A 23,593-nucleotide genomic window follows, 5' to 3' on the forward strand; every position below is an offset into this window, starting at 1 on the left:
TAGGGGTGTAATTTCAATGAGAATTGCTACCCCATCTTCTGCCCCTTACCATGTGTTGCTTTAAGTACTGCAATGCCATACCAGTCCCTATTCTTGGCAATTTATAAACTGCATGATATTGTACACAATTACATAGTCACTTCCCTGATGGCATAGTAAATCATCACGATCTGGTGAATCATGAACCAGGAAGTCCTGGGTTTGATCCCAGTTTGAGCTTAGTTTGCTGATCTTAGTTAAGACCCTATAATCCTTATAATGGTAATAGAGGCATTGAGTACAAAAGCAGGGAAGTTATGCTGAACCTTTATAAAGCTCTAGTTAGTCCCCATCTGGAGTATTGCGTCCAGTACTGGTCACCAGACTTTAGAAAGGTTGTAAGGGTCCTTGAGAAGATGCAGAGGAGATTTACCAGAATAGTTACAGGGAGGATTTTAGTTACAAGGTTAGGTTGGAAAAGCTGGGGTGGTTGTTCTTAGAACAGAGGAGATTGTGAGGAGATTTAATAGAAGTGTACAACATTATGGCAGGCTTAGGTAAGTTAGACAAAGAAAAACTGTTCCCAATAACAAATGGTGCAAGGACTAGGGGACACAGATTGAAAGTTTTGGGAAAGAGATACGGGGGAATATGAGGAAGCACTTTTTTTTATACAGCGGGTGGTAATGACCTGACACTCGCTGCCCACAAGAGTGATGGAAGATGAGACAATCACTGACTTCAAGAGGAAGTTGGATGGCCACCTGAGAGAAATAGACTTGCAGAGCTATGGGGATCGAGCTGGGGAATGGGACTGTCTGCATAGCTCTGTGGAGAGCTGGCATGGGCTTGATGGACCGAATGGCCCTCTTCTGTGCTGTAAATTACTCTATGGTTGAGGGAGGGGAAAAATCATTCAGGGCTTCCATTCCTGATCATTGTCCATTCACTTAGCTGGAAAATGTGCACGTGCAGACTTTGGTCACAAGCAGGATAGGGCTCAGCAGCAGTGCCGTCCATGTTCAACTAACCTGATGATACTCAGTCAAGGTTCACACAAGACAAATGGCTATTTGAATCAGGTATGAGAGGCCTGCTGCTGTTTGTACAGCCCTGTACTGTCAGCTGTTAGTACACTGAATGGAAGTGAAAAGCAGTGGCAATTAGGTGGGAAGAACTATAGAATCTGGTAATCATGTAGTGCCTTTAACTTCACAAAGCACTTCACAGGAGCGTTATATTACGGACAGGTGAGAAGTGGTTTGGGTAACTGACAGCAATAGTGTTTTGTTAAAAATGGTGTGTTCTTGAGTGTTTTAGGGTCAATAAACAGACAAACGACAGGTTTTCTCATAGGTTTAAAAAAAAATATTTTTTTAAGTAGCAAAACCCAATTGTTAGCAACTTTCACCCACTCATGCAATCACACACACGCATCCACACAAGTAGAGAGAAAAAGCGGTAGGATGCAATTAAAAGTTCCAAGTGTTGTAAAAGTTTGTGGTTCACAGAAACCTGTTGAACCTTCTTGGGAGGAATGCCTTTTCAGAGGTGCAGGCCTAGATGTTTGTAGCCATGAACTTGTTGTAGATTTCTGGTGTTTAAAAGTTCAGTCCGGATGTGGAAGTTACTTTAAAGTTCTCTGCTTCTGTTGAAGTACAGAATTAACAGGAAGGCTGCTTCCTTGTGCTGAACCAATCTCTCAGCCTTTGGCTGGAACTGGCTTTCTGTGGTCTTTTCTTTTTTTCAGGGGAGATGGGCAACGCTGGCAAGGCCAGCATTACTGACACTAGCTTTCACTTCCAGATTTTTTTTCATTAATTGAATTTAAATTCCACCAGCTGCCATGGTGGGATTTGAACCCTTGGCCCTAGGGCATTAGCCTAGGTTTCTGGATTACTAGTCCAGTGACATTACCACTACACTACCATCTCCACTGTGGAACACCACTTCCCACTTTCTGCCACTCTGAATAACTACCCTTTACCACTCTTTACCCTTATTCTCTGCTTTCCGCCTTGAAGCCAACTAGCGATCCATTCTGCTATTCCAGAACTTAAGCCTAGGCTTATATGAGACTAGGCCAGCAATGGCTGAGCGCTTAAAGTTAGGGATGCTCAAGAGGCCAGAATTAGAGGAGTGCAGGTATCTCCGAGCATTGTGGAGCAGGAGGCAATTACAGGAATAGGGAGGGGCGAGGCCATGGAAGGATTCAGAAACGAGGATGAGAATTTTAATATCAAGTGTTACGCTCATGTAAAGTGCAATGACTAAGAATACAAGAACTCAAACTGAAGAATTATAAAAATTGACTTTTCTTTTTAAGGGTGGACAGCGTGCTGGAAAAATGGCCACCGAAGGTCAAACCTGTATATTCAAACTGTCTTACTAAACTACTACCTGGAATGGGAGGGTTGTCTTTTGAGGAAAGGTTGGTCAGGCTCGGCTTCTATCCGCTGGAGTGTAGAAGAGTAAGAGGCGACTTGATTGAAACATATCAGATCTTGAGGGGTCTTGACAGAGTGGATGTGGAAAGGATGTTTCCTCTTGTGGTAGAGTCTGGAACTAGGGGGTCACTGTTTAAAATTAAGGGGTGGCCCTTTAAGACAGAGACGAGGAGAAATTTTTTATCTCAAGGTCGTGAGTCTTTGGAATTCTCTTCCTCAAAAGGCAGTGGAAGCAGAGTCTTTGAATATTTTTAAGACAGAGGAGGATAGATTCTTGATCAGCAAGGGGGCAAGAGGTTGTCGCGGGTACGTGGGAATGTAGAGTTGAGGTTACAACCAGATCGATCTTGTTAAATGGCGGAGCAGGCTCGAGAGGCCAAGGGGCCTACTCCTGCTCCTGATTCGTATGGTCGTTTGTTCGTACTGTCTGATAAGAACAAAAGGATACATTCAAAGCTAAAGGGTGTCAATTACACCCATCTGAACCCTTCAAGAGACATTTTTGAATTGAATATATATTACTGAAACAAAGAAGGTGTGAAGTAGCCACATCCTGGGCCGTTGTCAGTCACCACAGGGTGGAAGATTATGTCTCCCAACAGAGGCAAGATGTGAGACTATTTTGACCTTAAAAGTAGCTCTCTTGAGGGAGAGAGAGAGAGAGTGAGAACCAGGAAAAACATCACAAGCCTGTCCAGCTAAGAACTGGGAGAAATCCAGCAAAAGCCAAAGAAGGTGCCTTGCTGTGAGTTCTACATTTCAACTTGTGTAGCAGAGAACTGAAAGGGATCTCCCATCTCTAAATTCAAGATCCAGCCAGCAAAACTCAGGCCTGCAACTTTAAAGGAGAAATTGACCTCCAAGAAGATTCAGTAGGTCTCCGTGAGCCCTATCTCACTTCAAACCTCTTACCTCTTTTCCTCTTTGTCCGTCACTTCTTGTGCATGTGCGTGCTAGTGAATGCGTGTGCAGGTGCATTTGTGACCATTTCAGGAGTGAATATTGCTCAATAAATAGTTAATCTTCAGTTTTGAACCTACAAGAAAACCTCTCGCTGTCTGCTTATTTGACAAATAAAACACAAAGGTGTTAAAACCCTAGTAACAAAAACACTTGCTGCGGTCAATTGGGAATTGAACAGTGGGGACCACCCATGTGGCCGTAACACAAGACATTACTTGATTAGGAGCCAGTGTAGGTCAGTGAGCACAGGGGTGAGAGGTGAATGGGACTTGGTGCAAGTAAGGACACAGGCAGTAGAGATTTGGATGACCTCATTTAAGGAGAATAGAATATGGAGGCAAGCCAGGAGTGCATTGGAATAGTCAAGTCTCGAGGTAGCAAAGGCATGAACGAAGATTTCACCTGTTCTATTCCAGAAAGCCAGTTGGTGAAGTATAGAACTGGAGCCAATCTTTATACACTTCTATATTTGTTATTTACAGAGTTACACATTTATAACACATTACACCTCCTTTCCTAACAACCACAGTTTTTCCTGTGTCTATTTGTAGGGGCTTAAATGAAACCAGTCAATGCTCACCATGTGCACACAATTAAAAACAATTAACATACAATTAACGTCAGTAGCATAAGGACTGAGGCACTGACAAAGTCAGGCGATATTACAGATGTGGAAACACGTGGTCTTTTGTGATGGTGCAAATGTGTGGTTGGAAGTGATGCCACCAAGGAAGTGCTTGTATGTGAGAAATAGAATATCTGGTACAAAGAATTTAGATGCAGCAAAACATATATGAATGAAATAATCCTGTTACAATTAAATTATTGGTGGCAGTTTTTTTAAGAATCTTAATTTACATATTTGCAGTTTTGCTTACACAGCAGAAGCATTTTGTGAAATTCCGAATACTCATTTTTCTTTGCATAATCTGTTAAAAGTACTTAAATACATGCTTCTAAGCAATGGAAGATTCATTCTGTACTGTTTTTCCAGTCTGATCATTTTGGTAGTGATTTAAACTTAAATAAAACATTCTGAAGAATTATATTATTAACCTGTCTGAGTAATAGATTGTCTTTACTAAGTTAATGTTGATCTGTCTTTGCCTGTAATGTAATATTTGGAACATTGTACCTCACAGCTCTTAACAGTGCCATTTTGTTATGATACCAAACCTGTTCATCTTGCAAAGGCTCAAAACCTCACTTGTCAGTTCTCTAATAAGCAACGAGTGACTACTCTCTGGGGTGGTGAAGGGAAGCAAAAGGGGAAAATGAGGTTGAGTTTGCTCCATAATGGTATGAATGGGGATGAGAGATTGGAACTGAGTTGATCCTCTGTGGCGGATGCTATAGTCTAATGCCTCAGTGAGACAAGTGTATCGTACACCAAGAAGCTGGTGATTGGCCAGTCTGACTTATTGATAAGACCTAGAGGGCTGATGTAGCGCTGGAGTTGGAATTTTTCCCATTCGTTCCCAATAATCCTGCAAACCAATCCTGCGACAGGTTGGGTACTCTTGGCTGGACAAGCAAGAAGCTTATCAGTGCTTTGCTGGCCCCTGCCCTGTTTTAGCTCGTTAAATTCTGGAGGTCACAAAGCAAGGCTCTTGTCAAATGCACCAAATGTCTATGGTTTTGACCTCCTTACCTAGAGGGAGTGCACTGAAGATTCAGCAGACTGATTCCTGAGATGTGGGGTTTGTCCTACGAGGAGAAATTGAGTGGACTCAACCTATATACCCTAGAGTTTAAATGAATGAGAGGTGGTCTGAATGAAACATGTAAAATTCTTAAGGGGCTTGGCAGAGTAGATGCTCAGAGGATGTTTCCCCTGGCTGGGGAGTCTAGAACATGGGGTCACAGACTCAGAATAAAGGGTCGGCCATTTAGAACTGAGATGAGGAGAAATTTCTTCACTCAAAAGTTGTAAATCTTTGGAATTGTCTATCCCACAGGGCTGTGGATGTTCAGCCGATGAGTATATTCAAGCCAGAGATTGATACCAGTTTGCAGCATTAGGAAGGGTAAACAAGGTGCACAAATGATTGGAGAGACGGATAGCGCTGGAATAAAAAATAGTATGATATTAGGTGGGGTCAGACTAAGAGATAATTCAATAAAGGTCTAAATTAGGCTACAGTGCCTGCATGTAAACACACGAAGCGTGGCAAATAAGGTTGGTGAGCTGCCAAGTGCAAATAGCCACATGGGGATACGATATTGTGATAATACATAGAAATTACAGCACAGAAACTGACCATTCAGCCCAAATGATCCAATCCGGTTTTTATGCTCTACACACAAGGCTTCTCCCACCCTGCTTCATCTCACCGCATCAAAATATCCTTCTAATCCTTTCTCCCTCAGGTGTTTATCTAGCATCCTCTTGAATAAATCCACAATACTGGACTCAATCATTCCCTCTGTTAATGAGTTCTAACCACTCTCTGGGTTTCTCCTGAATTCATTGTTGTGAGTGACTATTTTGCATTATTGGCCCTTAGTTCTGATCTCCCCCACAAGTGGAAATATTTTCTCTACATCTACCCTAGCGAGCCCCTTTTTAATCTTAAAGAGTTATATAGAATCATTTATGACAAAGAAGATGGCCATTCGGCCCATCAAGTCCATGCTGGCTCTTCATGGAGCTATGTTGCCAGTCCCACTCCTCGGCTCAATCCCTGTAGTCCTGCAAGCCTATTTCTCTCAGATAGCCATCCAACTCCCTCTTGAAGTCATTGATAGTCTCCGCTTCCACTGTGGGCAGTGAGTTCTAGGTCATTACCACCCGCTGCATAAAAAAGTGCTTCATCATATTCCCCCGGCATCTTTTTCCCAAAACGTTCAATCTGTGTCCCCTTGTCCTTGTACCATATGTGAATGGGAACAGTTTTTCCATGTCTAGCGCATCTAAGCCTGCCATAATCTTGTACACTTCTATTAAATCCTCTCTCCCCTCAATCTCCTTTGCTCTAAGAACAACCACCCCAGGTTGTAACTAAAATCCCTCATCCCTGGAACCATTCGAGTAAATCTCCTCTGTACCTTCTCAAGGGCCCTTATATCATTCCAAAAGTGTGGTGACCAGAACTAGATGCAGTACTCCAGTTGTGGCCGAACCAGAGCTTTATAAAGGTTCAGCATAACTTCCTTGCTTTGGTACTCAATGCCCCTATTTATAAAGCGTAAGATCCCATATGCTTTACTAACTACTATCTCAATATGTCCCACCGCCTTCATAGATCAATGCACATGCATCCCCAGGTCCGTCTGTTCCTGCACACTCTTTAGACCTGTTCCATTAAGTCTATATTGCCTCTCCCTATTCCTTCTGCCAAAATGCATCATCTCAGACATGTCAATATTAAATTCCATCTGTCACTTCTCTTCCCATTCTACAAGCCTATCTGTGTCCTCTTGCAGGCAGTTCATATCAAGCTCGCTGTTTGCCTCACCTCCAAGTTTGGTGTCGTCAGTAAATTTTGAGATTCTACTCTGTATTCCAATATCCAAATATAAAAAAAAGTGGTCCTAGCACTGACCCTTGGGGAACACAACTGTCTCCCATCCTCCAGTCTGAAAAGCAACCATTTACTACGAGTCGCTATTTTCTGTCCTTAAGCCAATTTTTAAAATCCATTTGGGCACTGGTGCTCCTGTTCCATGGGCCTCAATTTTGTTAACCAGCCTTTTATGTGGTACCTTATCAAATGTTTTCTTAAAATCCATACAAACAACATCCACCATATTCCCTTCATTAACTTTCTCTGTTACTTCATCAAAGAATTCAATTAGATTAGTCAAGCATGATCTACCTTTTACAGATCCATGCTGGCTATCCTTAATTAACTTGAAATTTTCTAGGTGTCAGTTGATATTTTCCCTCATTATTGTTTCCAAAGCCTTGCCCACCACTGACGTCAAACTAACTGGCCTGTAGTTGCTAGGACTGTCCTTACACCCCTTCTTGAATAAGGGTATCACATTTGCCACTCTCCAATCCTCTGGCAGTTTCTCCATATCCAGCGTAGATTGGAAGATTATGGCAAGCCCTTCCACTATCTCCATCCCCACTTCCTTTAGCAACCTGGGATGCAAGCCATCCAGACCAGTTGACTTATCAATCCTAAGCATAGCCAAGCTTTTAGTACCTCACCCATCAATTTTTATCCTATTGTCATGAGCACATGCTATGCCGAATGATGTTTTGTTTAATCCACTGGCTGGAAACCTGAATTAAATTTTTAAAAAAGGGAAAAATGAACAAATAAAAGGTGACAGCAGTTAAGAAGTAACCGCAATTTGCATCAATATACACTACGTTCCAGCGCATCAAGCAGAGATGAATTGTCTGGCCAGTCCCCTCCAAAACAATGACTTGGGAAATTTTGAGTGAATTACCTGTCCTGCCCCCATTAACGAGCCGTTAAGGCATCACTTGGTACATTAAACTGACGGAGATGAATCACTCAAACCTAATCACGTGTCAGTGGGATCCTGGTTAAGAGAAGGAACATGGATTGATTAAGTTGCAAGAGGAAATACGCACACAGCCATCATGTTGAATCACTGGGTGACGGTCATATGACAGGCCCACCATCTGTGTGTTTAAACTGTTGATTTCTCTGTCGCAACTAGACACCAACAAGAGAAGGCCCAAGTGGGAGTTGTTCCTCTTCTCTCTCTCTCTCTCTCTCTCTCTCTCCAGTCCACCTTGCAAGCTTCGAACCCTTCCTGCTGGCCCTAACCACCTATGCCTATCACTGATGCAGACAGAGACCCCATGAAGGCAATCATCTGCCTTGCTGTTCTCCAGGAAAATCCCAAATTAGCTGGCCAGATCTGCAAGCCAGAAGCCTTAGGTCCACTGAGTTCAGCTGGAAGACAGCTGAGTCACCAAACTCCACAGAGTACACCCTTTTTTTATTGCTCCGGACTCTAATCCAACCAATCTATCCTCCCCCACCCTGTAACCTGTTTGTGTGTGAACCACGAGAGAGAGAGAAAGTGTGCGTGTGAACCTCGAGTGACAGTGTGTGCGTGTGAAAGTTGGAACGTCGTTTATTATTTTACTTAGATCGGTTTAAGTACAATAAAGCTAACCTTCCTTTGTTAAACCCAAGAAAACCTGTTTGTTTGGTTCTTTTTATGATCACAGCGATTAAGTAGTTAAACACTCACTGAATTGGCAAGTACATCCACTTTAAAAAAGAAGTAAACCTTGTTATGGTCAAACAAGGAGACAGGCAATAGGGAGCTCTTTGACACCCCCCGCCGCCACCCCCCTGCCCTCACCTGAAATTTAGAGGCTGTACGTCTGAGATCACACCCAAAGACAAACAAGAAATTGGAAATGGGAAACCAAATTGATCCCTAGCAATAATTTTAAAATTTCACTACAGGCTTTCTTGTGGTTTTCAGTGCTAGTGTCCTAAAATGTCCACATTCAAGGCCAGTATCTTCCCAGAACAGAGTGAAATAACTTGGGGCAGTTTAAAAGCCCTCTGTCAAAGAGTTAAGGAGTGTCGCAAGGCATTTAGAAATTACAATCCGTCCAAAAGCTAGGAAACCTGAAATCCTAAAACTTGTGACCAACCATTTTGAAATGGAAACTGAAGAACTGGAGACAGGCTTAGATTCTGAAGCAGACAGGAACATTAGCCAAGATACAGCTAGAATTCCAAGAAAAAGAAAAGCGAAGGGAGAGAGAATTTCAGGAACAGAAGGGGGCGACAGTTTCAGGAAAGGGAGAAAGAAAGAGCTTTCCAGCAGGAGAAGGAAGAAAGAGAGTTAAGGCAGCTCGCGCCAAGACCCAGTGAAGGCACTGCTATTGAGGGAACTACCCTAGCTCAGCACCGAGTGTTGAGCTCTTAAAGTTCTCCCTTTTTTAAAAAAATTAATTCAGGTTGCCAGCCAGTGGATTTAAAAAACTTCATTCGGCATAGCAAGTGTTCATGACACTACCCGTTGCCTCTAATCTCACTGCTTCTGATATTTTGTCAGCCTCCATTTCCTTAGTGAACACTGAGACAAAGTAATCATTAAGTATATTAGCTTAACCCTGCGCCGCTAAGCATATATTGCCCTCTCTGTCCTCGATTCCTCTTACTACTTGCTTACTATTTACATGCCTGTAGAAGATCTTCAGGTTCCCTTTTATGTTGATTACATTCTATTTTCATATACTCTCTCTTTGCTAGTCTTATTTTCCTCCTTACTTCTCCTCTCAAATTATTGTATATGGCCTGGTTCTCACTTGATGAGTTTACCTAACATGCATCATACGCCCTCTTTTTTTGTTTCATCATCATCATCATCTCTATTTCCCTCATCAACCAAGAAGCCCTGTTCTTAGTTCCCCTACCTTTCAGCCTGTTTGGAATGTTCCTAGCCTGTACCTGAAGCATCTCTTCCTTTAAGATAACCCATTGTTCTGATACAGCTCTTCCAGCCAGTCTTCAGTTCCATTGTACCCGGGCGAGATCCCTTCTCATCGCGTTGAAATTAACTTTCCTCGAATGTTGACATTCTACCTATTTTGTTCCTTGCTTTTCTGCATTCCAGTCTAAACCTTGTGATGTAATGATCACTCTTACCCAACTGTTCCCCACAGACACTTGGTCTACTTGGCCCACCTCATTTCCCAGCACCAGATCCAGCAATGCTTTTCTAGTTGGGCTGAGAACATACTAATTTTTTTTTAAATTCATTCATGGGAAGTGGGCGCACTAGCTATGCCAGCATTTACTGCCCATCCCTAATTGCCCTTGAGAAGGTGGCGGTGAGCCACCTTCTTGAACCGCTGCAGTCCATGTGGGGTAGGTACACCCACAGTGCTGTTAGGAAGGGAGTTCCAGGATTTTGACCCAGCGACAGTGAAGGAATGGCAATATAGTTCCAAGTTAGGACGGTGTGTGGCTTGGAGGGGAACTTGCAGGTGGTGGTGTTCCCATACATCTGCTGACCTTGTCCTTCTAGGTGGTAGGGGTCATGGGTTTGGAAGGTGCTGTCTAAGGAGCCTTGGTGCATCTTGTAGATGGTACACATTGCTGCCACTGTGGTGGTGGAGGTCGTGAATGTCTGTGAATGGGGTGCCAATCAAGTGGGCTGCTTTGTCCTGGATGGTGTTGAGCTTCTTGAGTGTTGTTGGAGCTGCACCCATCCAGGTAAGTGGAAAGTATTCCATCACACTCCTGACTTGTGCCTTGTAGATGGTGGACAGGCTTTGGGGAGTCAGGAGGTGAGTTACTCTCTGCAGGATTCCTAGCCTCTGACCTGCTTTTGTAGCCACGGTATTTATATAGCTACTCCAGTTCAGTTTCTGGTCAGTGGTAACCCCCCCCCAGGATGTTGTTAGTTGGGGCTTCAGCGATGGTAATGCCATTCAATATCATGGGGAGATGGTTAGATTCTCTCATGTTTGAGATAGTCATTGCCTGGCACTTGTGTGGCACTTGTATGCTACTTGCCACTTATCAGCCCAAGCCTGGATATTGTCCAGGTCATGCTGCTTTTCTACACGGACTGCTTCAGTATCTGAGGAGTCGTGAAACATAGAAAAATAAAAGCAGGAGTAGGCCATACAGCCCTTCGAGCCTGCACCGCCATTCAATACGATCATGGCTGATCATCCAAACTCAGTACCCTGTTCCCGTTTTCTCCCTGTATCCCTCGATTCCTTTAGCCCTAAGAACTATATCTAACTCTTTCTTCAATATATTTAATGGTTTGGCCTCAACTGCTTTCTCTGGTAGAGAATTCCACAGGTTCACCACTCTTTGGGTGAAGAAATCCCTCCTCATCTCTGTCATAAATGGCTTACCCCTTATCCTTAGACTGTGACCCCTGGTACTGGACTCCCCCGCCATCGGGAACATCCTTCCTGCATCTAGTCTGTCCAGTCCTGTTAGAATTTTGAAAGTTTCAATGAGATCCCCTTTCATTCTTCTAAACTCTAGCGAATGCAAGTCTAATCGACCCAATCTGTCGTCATACGTCAGTTCTGCCATCCCAGGAATCAGTCTGATGAACCTTTGCTGCACTCCCTCCATAGCAAGAACATCCTTCCTCACATAAGGAGACCAAAACTGTACACAATATTCCAGATGTGGTCTCACCAAGGCCTTGTATAATTGCAGCAAGACATCCTTACTCCTGTACTCTAATCCTCTCGCTATGAAGGCGAACATGCCATTTGCCTTCTTAACTGCCTGCTGCACCTGCATGCTTACTTTCAGCGACTGGTGCACAAGGACACCCAGGTCTCGCTGCACCTCCCCCTTTCCTAATCTATCGCTGTTCGGATAATCTGCCTTTCTGTTTTTGCCACCGAAGTGGATAACCTCACATTTGTCCACATTATACTGCATCTGCCATGTATTTGCCCACTCACTCAACCTGTCCAAATCACACTGGAGCTTCTCTGCATCCTCCTCACAGCTTCCACTCCCACCCAGCTTTGTATCGTCTGCAAACTTGGATATATTACCTTTAATTCCCGCATCCATATCATTAATGTATATTGTGAATAGCTGGGGTCCTAGCACTGATCCCTGCGATACCCCACTAGTCACTTCCTGCCACTCAGAAAAAGACCCATTTATTCCCACTCTTTGTTTCCTTCTGCCAACCAGTTCTCTTATCAGTGTCAGTACCTTACCCCCAATCCCATGTGCTTTAATTGTGCACGCTAATCTCTTATGTTGGACCTTATTGAAAGCCTTCTGAAAGTCCAAATACACCACATCCACTGGTTGTCCCTTATCTACTCTACTAGTTACATGCTCAAAGAATTCCGTTATATTTGTCAAGTATGATTTCCCTTTCGTAAATCCATGTTGACTTTGTCCGATCCTGTTCACTAACGTCCTTTAGGGAAGGAAATCTGCTGTCCTTACCTGGTCTGGTCTACATGTGACTCCAGACCCACAGCAATGTGGTTAATTCTTATATACCCTCTGAAATGGCCTAGCAAGCCACTCAGTTGTACCTAACCACTACGAGGTCAATGAAAAGTAATGAAACCGGACGGACCACCTGGCATCGACCTAGGCACCGGAAACGACAACGCCAAACCCAGCTCTGTCGACCCTGCAAATTCCTCCTTACTAACATCTGGGGGCTTGCGCCAAAGTTGGAGGAACTGTCCCACAGACGTGTCAAGCAACAGCTTGACATAGTCATACTCACGGAATCATACCTTACAGACAATGTCCCAGACACTGCAATCACTATCTCTGGGTATGTCCTGTCCCACCGGCAGGACAGACCCAGCAGAGGTGGTGGGACAGTGGTATACAGTAGGGAGGGAGTTGCCCTGGGAGTCCTGAACATTGACTCCGGACCCCATGAAGTCTCATGGCATCGAGTCAAACATGGGCAAGGTAACTTCCTACTGATTACCACCTACCGTCCTCCCTCAGCTGATGAGTCAGTACTCCTCCATGTTGAACACCACTTGGAGGAAGCACTGAGGGTGGCAAGGGCACAAATTATACTCTGGGTGGAGGACTTCAATGTCCATCACCAAGAGTGGCTCAGTAGCACCACTGCTGGCTGAGTACCAAAGGACATATCTGCTGGACTGGGTCTGCGGCAGGTGGTGAGGGAACCAACACGAGAGAAAAACATACTTGACCTTGTTCTCTCCAATCTGCCTGCCGCAGATGCTTCTGTCCATGACTGTATTGGTAGGAGTGACCACCGCACAGTCCTTGTGGAGACGAAGTCCCGCCTTCACATTGAGGATAATGTCCGTCATGTTGTGTGGCACCATCACCGTGCTAAATGCGATAGATTTCGAACAGATCTAGCAATGCAAAACTGGGCATCCATGAGGTGCTGTGGGCCATCAACAGCAGCAGAATTGTACTCAACCACAATCTGTAACCTCATGGCCCAGAATATCCCCCACTCTACCATTACCATCAAGCCAGGAGACCAACCCTGGTTCAATGAAGAGTGCAGGGGGGCATGCCAGGAGCAGCACCAGGCATACCTCAAAAGGAGGTTTCAACCTGGTGAAGCTACAACCCAGGACTATCTGTGTGCCAAACTGCATAAGCAGCATGCAATAGACAGAGCTAAGCGATCCCATAACCAATGGATCAGATTTAAGCTCTGCAGTTCTGCCACATCCAGTCCTGAATGGTGGTGGACAATTAAACAATAAACTGGAGGAGGTGGCTCCACAAATATCCCCATCCTCAGTGATGGGGGAGCCCAGCACATCAGTGCGAAAGGTAAGGCTGAAGCATTTGCAACAATCTTCAGCCAGAAGTGCCGAGTTGATGATCCATCTTGGCCCCCTCCTGAAGTCCCCAGCATTACAGATGCCAGACTTCATCCAATTCGATTCACTCCACGTGATATCAAGAAACGACTGAAGGCACTGGATACTACAAAGGCTATGGGTCCTGACAATATTCCGGCAATAGTACTGAAGACCTGTGCTCCAGAACTTGCCGCACCCCTAGCCAAGCTGCTCCAGTGTAGCTACAACACCAGCATCTACCCTGCAATATGGATAAATGCCCAGGTATGTCCTGTACACAAAAAGCAGGACAAGTCCAACCCAGCTGATTACTGCCCCATCAGCCTACTCTCAATCATCAGTGAGGTGATGGAAGGTGTCATCAACAGTGCCATCAAGCAGCACTTGCTTAGCAATAACCTGCTCAGTGATGCTCAGTTTGGGTTCCGCCAGGGCCACTCAGCTCCTGACCTCATTACAGCCTTGGTTCAAACATGGACAAAAGAGCTGATTTCAAGAGGTGAGGTGAGAGTGACCGCCCTTGACATCAAGGCAGCATTTGACCGAGTGTGGCATCAAAGAGCCCTAGCAAAACTGGAGTCAATGGGAATCAGGGGGAAAACTCTCTGCTGGCTGGAGTCATACCTAGCGCAAAGGAAGATGGCTGTGGTTGTTGGAGGTCAATCATCTGAGCTCCAGGACATCACTGCAGGAGTTCCTCAGGGTAGTGTCCTAGGCTCAACCATCTTCAGTTGCTTCATCAATTACCGTCCTTAAAAAATAAGGTTAGAAGTGGGGATGTTCACTGATATTTGCACAATGTTCAGCACCATTCGTGACTCCTCAAATACTGAAGCAATCCTTGTAGAAATGCAGCAAGACCTGGACAATATCCAGGCTTGGGCTGATAAGTGGCAAGTAACATTCACACCACACAAGTGCCAGGCAATGACCATCTCCAACAGGAGAGAATCTAACCATCTCCCCTTGACATTCAATGGCATTACCATCGCTGAATCCCCCACTGTCAACATCCTAGTGGCTACCATTGACCAGAAACTGAACTGGAGTAGCCATATAAATACCGTGGCTACAAGAGCAGGTCAGAGGCTAGGAATCCTGTGGCGAGTAACTCACCTCCTGACTCCCCAAAGCCTGTCCATCATGTAGAAGGCACAAGTCAGGAGTGTGATGGAATACTCTCCACTTGCCTGGATGGGTGCATTTCCAACAACACTCAAGAAGCTCGACACCATCCAGAACAAAGCAGCCCACTTGATTGGCACCCCATCTACAAACATTCACTCCCTCCACCACCGACACACAGTGGCAGCAGCGTGTACCATCTACAAGATGCACTGCAGCAATGCACCAAGGCTCCTTAGACAGCACCTTCCAAACCTGCGACCTCTACCTTGAAGGACATGAGCAGCAGATGCATGGGAACATCACCACCTGCAAGTTCCCGTCCACGTCACGCACCATCCTGACTTGGACCTGTATCGCCGTTCCTTCACTGTCGCTGGGTCAAAATCCTGGAGCTCCCTTCCTAACAGCACTGTGGATGTACCGACCTCACATGGACTGCAGCGGTTCAAGAAGGCAGCTCACCACCACCTTCTCAAGGGCAATTAGGGATGGGCACTAAATGCTGGCCTGGCCAGTGATGTCCACATCCCATGAATGAATTTTTTAAAAATGTCACAGTTTTCCAAGTGCTCTGCTATTACATCTTTTATAATGGACTCTCGCATTTTCCCCACTACTGATGTCAGGCTAACCGGTCTATAATTCCCTGTTTTCTCTCTACCTCCTTATTTAAATAGTGGGGTTACATTAGTTACCCTCCAATCTATTGGAACTGTTCCAGAGTCTATAGAATTTTGAAAAATGACCAGCAATGCACCTACTATTTCTAGGGTATTGTAACCTCAGTAACAGATGTACTGCATGTCACCACGTGGGTGAAGTCGAATTGTACCGCACTGATTGGTTAAACAAGGAGGTGTAGCATGAACCTTAATGTATAAACAGTAGTACCTGCATCACAAACTTCACTTACTCTGGTGGACCCGACAGACTCTGGGGTGGAGTCAGTGTCGTTGCATTAGAGTAAGTCAGCCGGCTAAATGCGCAAATAAAGTAATTGATTTTACCTACACATCCGATTCGGTATATTTACTGAACCAGACTGAAAGCAAAAAGAACTCAGATTTACACCAATCCTCAGGTTTGCTGCTTGTCCTGGTCATTTTATATTTCTCCTCTTTAGATCTAATACTATCCCTAATTTCTTTTGTAAGCCACGTTTGAGCCACCCTTCTTGTTTTATTTTTGCGCCAGACAGGAATGAACAATTTTAATTCATCCATGTGTTCTTTAAATGCTGGCCGTTGCCTATCCACTGTCAGCCCTTTAACGTTTCCCAATCTATCATAGCCAACTCGCGCCTCTTACCTTCATTGTTTAGATTCAGGACCCTAGTCTCGGAATCAACTCTCTCACTCTCCATCTTAATGAAGAATTCTATCATACTTCGGTCGTTCTTCCCCCAAGGACCCCCACAACAAGATTGTTAACTAATTCTTTCTCATTACACAATACCCAGTCTAGGATGGCCTGTTCTGTAGTTGCTTCCTCAACGTATTGGTCCAAAAAATCATCACGTACGCACTCCAGGAGTTCCTCCTCTACAGTATTATTGCTCATTTGGTTTGCCCAATCGAGATGTAGATTAAATTCACCCATAATTACAGTTGTACCCTTATTGCATGCGTCTCTAATTTCCTGTTTAATGCCATCCTCTACATCACCACTGTTATTCGGAGGTCTGTATACAACCCCCACCAACGTTTTCTGCCCCTTGGTGTTTCTTAGCTCCACCCATACAGATTCCACGTCAGGATTCAGTGAGCTAATATCCTTCCTCACTATTGTATTGATTTTCTTTTTTACGTACAACGCTACTCCACCTCCTTTCCCTTTTTGCCTGTCCTTCTTAAATATTGAATACCCTTGGATGTTCAGTTCCCATCCTTGATCACCCTGTAGCCATGTCTCCGTAATCGCAACTATATCGTATCCATTTACATTGGCCATTATAAATTGCCCCTAGTATAGGTAGGTGGTAGGGGAATATAGGGACAGGTGAAGATGTGGTAGGAATATGGGATTAGTGTAGGATTAGTATAAATGGCTGGTTAATGGTTGGCACAGACTCGGTGGGCCGAAGGGCCTGTTTCAAAATCTCTAAATCAAATCAAATCAAATCTATTCATCTCCCTTATTGCGAATACTCTGCGCATTGAGGCACAATGCCTTTAGGCTTGTCTTTTTAACATTCTTGGTCATCTTAGCATTATTTCACGCTATGGCCCTATTTGTTTCTTGCCCTTGATTTCTATGCCTTCCACTTTTGCCTTTTTGTTTCCTGTCTTTCATTTCTATCCTTGTTTCCTCCTCCTTAGTCTCCCCGCACAGGTTCCCATCCCCTGGTGCTGAATGGTGCTGGAAATTGTGCAATTATCAGTGAACATCCCCACTTCTAAGCTTATGATTGAAGGAAGGTTATTGATGAAGCAGCTGAAGATGGTTGTGCCTAGGAAACTACTCTGAGGAACTCCTGCAGTGATGTCCTGGAGCTGAGATGATTGACCTCCAACAACCACAACCATCTTCCTTTGCGATATGTAGAACTCCAACCAGTGGAGAGTTTTCCCCCTGACCCCATTGACTCCAGTTTTGCCAGGGCTCCTTGATTCCATACACAGTCAAATGCTGCCTTGATGTCAAGGGCAGTCATTCTCACCTCACCTCTTGAGTTCAGCTCTTTTGTCGATCTTTGAACCAAGGCTGTAATGAGGTCAGGAGCTGAATGGCCCTGGCGGAACCCAAACTGAGTATCACTGAGCAGGTTATTGCTAAGCAAGTGCTGCTTGATGGCACTGTTGATGATACCTTCCATCACTTTTCTGATGATTGAGAGTAGAGGGTTAGAGTGGTAATTGGCCGGGTTGGATTTGTCCTGTTTTTTGTGTACAGGACTTACCTGGACTATTTTCCACATTGCCGGGTAGATGCCAGTGTTGTAGCTGTACTGGAACAGCTTGGCCAGGGGTGTGGTAAGTTCTGGAACAGCAGTCTTCAGTATTATTGCCGGAATGTTGTCAGGGTCTCTTACCTTTGCAGTATCCAGTGCCTTCAGTCGTTTTTTGATATCATGCAGAGTGAATCGAATTGGCTGAAGTCTGGCATCTGTAATGCTGGGGACTTCAGGAGGAGGCTGAGATGGATTATCCACTCGGCACTTCTGGCTGAAAATTGTTGTAAATGCTTCAGCTTTATCTTTCGCACTGATTTGCTGGGCTCCCCCATCGTTGAGGATGGGGATACTTTTGTTTTTTTGTTTTAGAGATACAGCACTGAAACAGGCCCTTCGGCCCACCGAGTCTGTGCCGACCATCAACCACCCATTTATACTAATCCCATATTCCTACCACATCCCCACCTGTCCCTATATATTTCCCTACCACCTACCTATACTAGGGGCAATTTATAATGGCCAATTTACCTATCAACCTGCAAGTCTTTGGCATGTGGGAGGAAACCGGAGCACCCGGAGGAAACCCACGCAGACACAGGGAGAACTTGCAAACTCCGCACAGGCAGTACCCAGAATCAAACCCGGGTCCCTGGAGCTGTGAGGCTGCGGTGCTAACCACTGCGCCACTGTGCCGCCCTTGTAGAGCCCTCTCCTCCAGTTAGTTGTTTAATTGCTATTCATAACTGGATGTGGAAGGACTGCGGAGCTTAGATCGGATCTGTTGGTTGTGGGATCGTTTAGCTCTATCGCATGCTGCTTCCGCTGTTTGGCGCGCAAGTAGTCCTGGGTTGTAGCTTCACCAGGTTGACACCTCATTTTGAGGTATGCCTGGTGCTGCTCCTGGCATGCCCTTGCATTCTTCATTGAACCAGGGTTGATCCCACTTCTTGATGGTAATGGTAGAGTGGGGGATGTGCTGGACCATGAGGTTACAGATTGTGGTTGAGTACAATTCTGCTGCTGCTGATGGTCCGCAGCACCTCACGGATGTCCAGTTTTGCATTGCTAAATCTGTTTGAAATCGATCCCATTTAGCACGGTGGTAGTGCCACACAACACGATGGAGGGTGTCCTCAATGTGAAGACATGACTTTGTCTCCACAAGGCTGTGCGGTGGTCACTGCTACCAATACCGTCAAAGAAGTTTATTTATTTAGTTTTTTTTTATTTAGAGATACAGCACTGAAACAGGCCCTTCGGCCCACCAAGTCTGTGCCGACCAACAACCACCCATTTATACTAACCCTACAGTAATCCCATATTCCCTATCGCCTACCTACATTAGGGGCAATTGATAACAGCCAATTTACCTATCAACCTGCAAGTCTTTGGATGTGGGAGGAAACCGGAGCACCCGGAGAAAACCCACGCAGACACAGGGAGAACTTGCAAACTCCGCACAGGCAGTACCCAGAATCGAACCCGGGTCCCTGGAGCTGTGAGGCTGCGGTGCTAACCACTGCGCCACTGTGCCGCCCCTCAACACATTTGAGGAATTCCTCCCCCTCCTTACCCTTTTCTCTAAAAATTATCCCAATCGATATTTGGGTAATTGAAGTCCCCGAATATCGCCATTCCATCGTTGTTGAATATCTCTGCAATTTCCTCGCAATTTGTTCTTTGTTCTCTCTCTCCCTATTTGGAGGCCTATAGAATACCCCTAGTAGTATGATCATACCGTTTTTGCTCCTCAACTCTAACCAAATGGATTCGGTCCTTGCCCTTTCAAGGACATCCTCCCTTTCCAGCACTGCAATATCTTCCCGAATCAGGACTGCTAACCCACCTCCCTTTTTTCCTTCTCTGTCTTCTCTGAACACTTTATATCCTTGCATATTAAGTGACATTTTTAAGCCACGTTTCCGTTATTGCCACTACATCATATTCCCTTACTGCTATTTGTGCTTGTAGTTCACCAACCTTATTCGCCACACCTTGTGCGTTTACACACATGCATTGTAATCCTGTCTTTGCATTCCTCGTAGTCCTTCTCAGTCCATTCCCATCTCATACGGAATTACTCCCTTCTCTAGTACTGTCTAACACTCTCACTCTGACCCCACCTAATACTTGGCTATTTCCTACTCTAGTGCTATCTGTCTCTTCCAATTCTTTGTGCACCTTGGTGTTCCTCTCTTGTATGATATCCTGGTTTCCACACCCCTGCCAAGTTAGTTTAAAACCTCCCAGTGGCACCAGCAAATCGCCCCACAGGCAAATTTGTCCATCTCTGTTCAGGTGTAACCCGTCCAGCTTGTACAGGTCCCACCTTCTCCAGAACTGGTCCCAGTGTCCCAGGAATCTAAAGCCCTCCCTCCTGCACCATCTTTCCAGCCACCTATTCATCTGCACTATCCTCCTATTTCTGTACTCACTTGTGCGTGGAATAATCTGGAGATTACGACTTTTGAGGTCCTGCTTGCTAATTTCTTACCTAGCTTACTAAACTCTTTCTGCAGCACCACATTCCCCTTCCGACCTATGTCATTGGTATCAATCTGGACCACAACTGCTGGCTGTTCACCCTCCCCTCTCTGGGTGCTCCTTGACCTGGCACCAGGGATGCATTCTGGATTCACGTCTGCGACCACAGAGTCACCTGTCTGTTCCCCTGACCATCTAAGCTCCCATCACTATTGCTCTTCCAGTCTTCCTTGTACCCCCCTGTCGCAGCTCCCGACCCCCTCCAGGTAAGTGGAAGGCCCCAAGCCTGGGTCTGGATTTATATTCTCCTCGGTAGTTGGTTTAATGCAGGTCCTCTGCTGCCGCTGCCGCTCCCTCCTCCCTCCAGGTAAATGGGAGGCCCCGAGCCTGGGTCTGTCTTTATCCACTCCCCGGGAGTTTATTCCATGCAGGTCATAGAGTCGTACAGCATAGAAACAGGCCCTTTGGCCCACCGCGCCTATGCCGACCATAATGCCTTTCTATACTAATCCCACCTGCCTGCATTAATTCCATATCCCTCAATGCCTTTCACATTCAAGTACCTGTCCAGATGCCTCTTAAATGTTGTGACTGTTCCTGCCTCCACCACCTCCTCAGGCAGCTCATTCCAAATACCCACTATTCTTTGTGTGAAAAATTTACCCCTTTGATCCCCTTTAAACCTCCTCCCTCTCACCTTAAATCTATGCCCTACCATGGGAAACAGACTCTGGCTATCTACCCTATCTTTGCCTCTCATAATTTTATATACCTCCATCATGTCCCCTCTCAGCCTCCTTCGCTCCAGGGAAAACAGACCCAGCCTATCCAATCTCTCTTTATAACTCAAGCCCTCCAAACCAGGCAACGTCCTTGTGAATCTTTTCTGCACCCTCTCTAGCTTGATCACATCTTTACTGTAGTGCGGTGACCAGAACTGCACACAGTATTCCAAGTGCGGCCTAACCGACGTTCTGTACAACTGTAACATGACGTCCCAACTCTTGTACTCAGTGCCTCAGCCGATGAAGGCAAGCATGCCATACGCCTTCTTTACCACCCTGTCTACCTGTGTTGCCACTTTCAGGGAACTATGTACTTGCACCCCAAGGTCTCTCTGCTCAACAACACTCCCCAGGGCCCTGCCTTTCACTGAAAATGGCCTGTCCTGGTTTAACTTCCCAAAATGCATCACTTCGCACTTGTCTGCGTTAAGTTCCATTTGCCAATCCGTTGCCCACTTTCCCAGTTGATCTATATCCTGTTGTAACCTTAGACAACCTTCTTCATTGTCCACTATACCACCAATTTTGGTTTCATCTGCAAACTTACTAATCATGCCCCCTACATTCACATCCAAGTCATTAATATATATGACAAACAACAGAGGGCCCAGCACCGATCCCTGCGGCACACCACTGGTCACCGACCTCCAATCTGAAAAACAACCCTCCGCCTCCTATCACACAGCCAATTTTGTATCCAATTGGCTGGCTCACCCTGGATCCCATCTGTTCGAACCTTCTGGACCAGCCTACCATGCGGGACCTTGTCAAAGGCCTTGCTAAAGTCCACGTAGACAACGTCCATTGCCCTGCCCTCCTCAATCCTCTTGGTCACCTCCTTAAAAAACTCAATCAAATTCGTGAGACATGATTTCCCACGCACAAAGCCATGCTGACTATCCCTAATCAGACCTTGCCTTTCCAAATGCATATAAATCCTGTCTCTCAGAATCCCTTCCAATAACTTTCCCACCACTGATGTAAGGCTTACTGGCCTGTAGTTCCCTGGCTTATCCCTGCTGCCCTTCTTAAATAAAGGCACAACATTAGCTATCCTCCAGTCTTCCGGTACCTCACCCGTGGCTAACGATGATACAAAAATCTCTGCCAGGGCCCCAGCAATCTCCTCCCTTGCTTCCCGTAGCATCCTAGGATACACCTGGTCAGGCCCTGGGGATTTATCCACCTTAATGCACTTCAAAACCTCCAACACCTCCTCCATTGTAATGTTGATATGCTCCAGGATATCGCTGTTCCCTCCCTTGAACTCACTAGCTTTCATGACCTTCTCCACGGTAAATACAGAGGAGAAGTATTCATTTAAGACCTCGCCCATTTCCCATGGCTCCACACATAGATTACCACACTGATCCTTAAGGGGAACTACTCTCTCCCTAGCTACCCTTTTACTCTTAATTTACTTATAGAATCTTTTAGGATTCTCCTTTATCTTATCTGCCAGGGAAATCTCATGGCCCCTTTTCCCCCTCCCAATTTCCTTCTTAAGTGTACTCCTACAATCCCTATACTCCTCGAGCGACTCACTTGATCCCAGCTGCCTATACCTGACATATGCCTCCTTCTTTGTCCTGACCAGACCCTCAATATCCCTCGTCAACCATGGTTCCCTAAACTTGCCAGCCTTGCCCTTCCATCTAACAGGAACATGCCGGCCCTGAACTCTTTCTATCTCACTTTTAAAAGCCTCCCACTTGCCAGATGTCCCTTTACCTGTAAACAGCCTCTCCCATTCAACTTTTGAGAGTTCCTGTCTGATGCCATCGAAATTAGCCTTCCCCCAATTTAGGACTTCAACCTGAGGACCTGTCCTATCCTTTTCCATAACTATCTTGAAGCTAATAGAGTTATGGTCACTGGTCCCAAAGTGCTCCCCCACTGACACATCAACCACCTGCCCATCCTCATTTCCCAAGAGGAGGTCGAGTGTCGCCCCTTCTCTAGTAGGTCCATCCACATACTGCTTCAGAAAACTATCCTGGACACACTTAACAAATTCTTCACCATCTGACCCCTTAGCACTAAGGCAGTCCCATTCGATATTAGGGAAGTTAAAATCACCTACTATAACAACCCTATAATTCCTACACCTATTTGTGATTTCCCTACATATATGCTCCTCCAATTCCCTTTGACTATTTGGGGGCCTATAGTATAATCCCATCAAAGTGATCACCCATTTCTTATTTCTAAGTTCTACCCATATGGCCTCGCTGGACATTCTACCCGGGATATCCTCTCTAAGTACTGCCGTGATGTCCTCCTTAATCAATAGTGCAACTCCCCCTCCTCTCTTACCTCCACCTCTGTCATGCCTGAAGGATTGGTACCCCAGAACATTGAGCTGCCAGACCTGCCCATCCCTCAACCACGTTTCTGTAATAGCTATAATATCACAATCCCATGCACCGATCCATGCTCTGAGTTCATCTGCCTTACCTGTAAGGCTTCTTGCATTAAAGTAAATGCAGTTTAACCTGCCAGACCTTCCACGCTCCCTGTCCTGCCCCTGCCCGTCCTGCCTACTGGACTTGCTTGTTTTGACCTCTACATTTGCCTCAACTATCTCCTCGGAGAGACTACTATTTTGGGTCCCACCCCCCTGCCAGACTAGCTTAAA

At 45.4% G+C, this 23,593-nt stretch overlaps 1 protein-coding gene across 2 annotated transcripts in view; it reads left to right on the top strand.

Moving 5' to 3' along the window:
• wdr21 (WD repeat domain 21) overlaps positions 1 to 23,593 on the top strand; it is a 145,043-nt gene that overhangs the window by 12,573 nt on the left and 108,877 nt on the right. The gene's annotated exons all lie outside the window — the stretch shown is intronic.

This window comes from Heterodontus francisci, chromosome 9, assembly GCF_036365525.1.
Source record: "Heterodontus francisci isolate sHetFra1 chromosome 9, sHetFra1.hap1, whole genome shotgun sequence".
Classification (NCBI taxonomy): Eukaryota; Metazoa; Chordata; class Chondrichthyes; order Heterodontiformes; family Heterodontidae; genus Heterodontus; species Heterodontus francisci.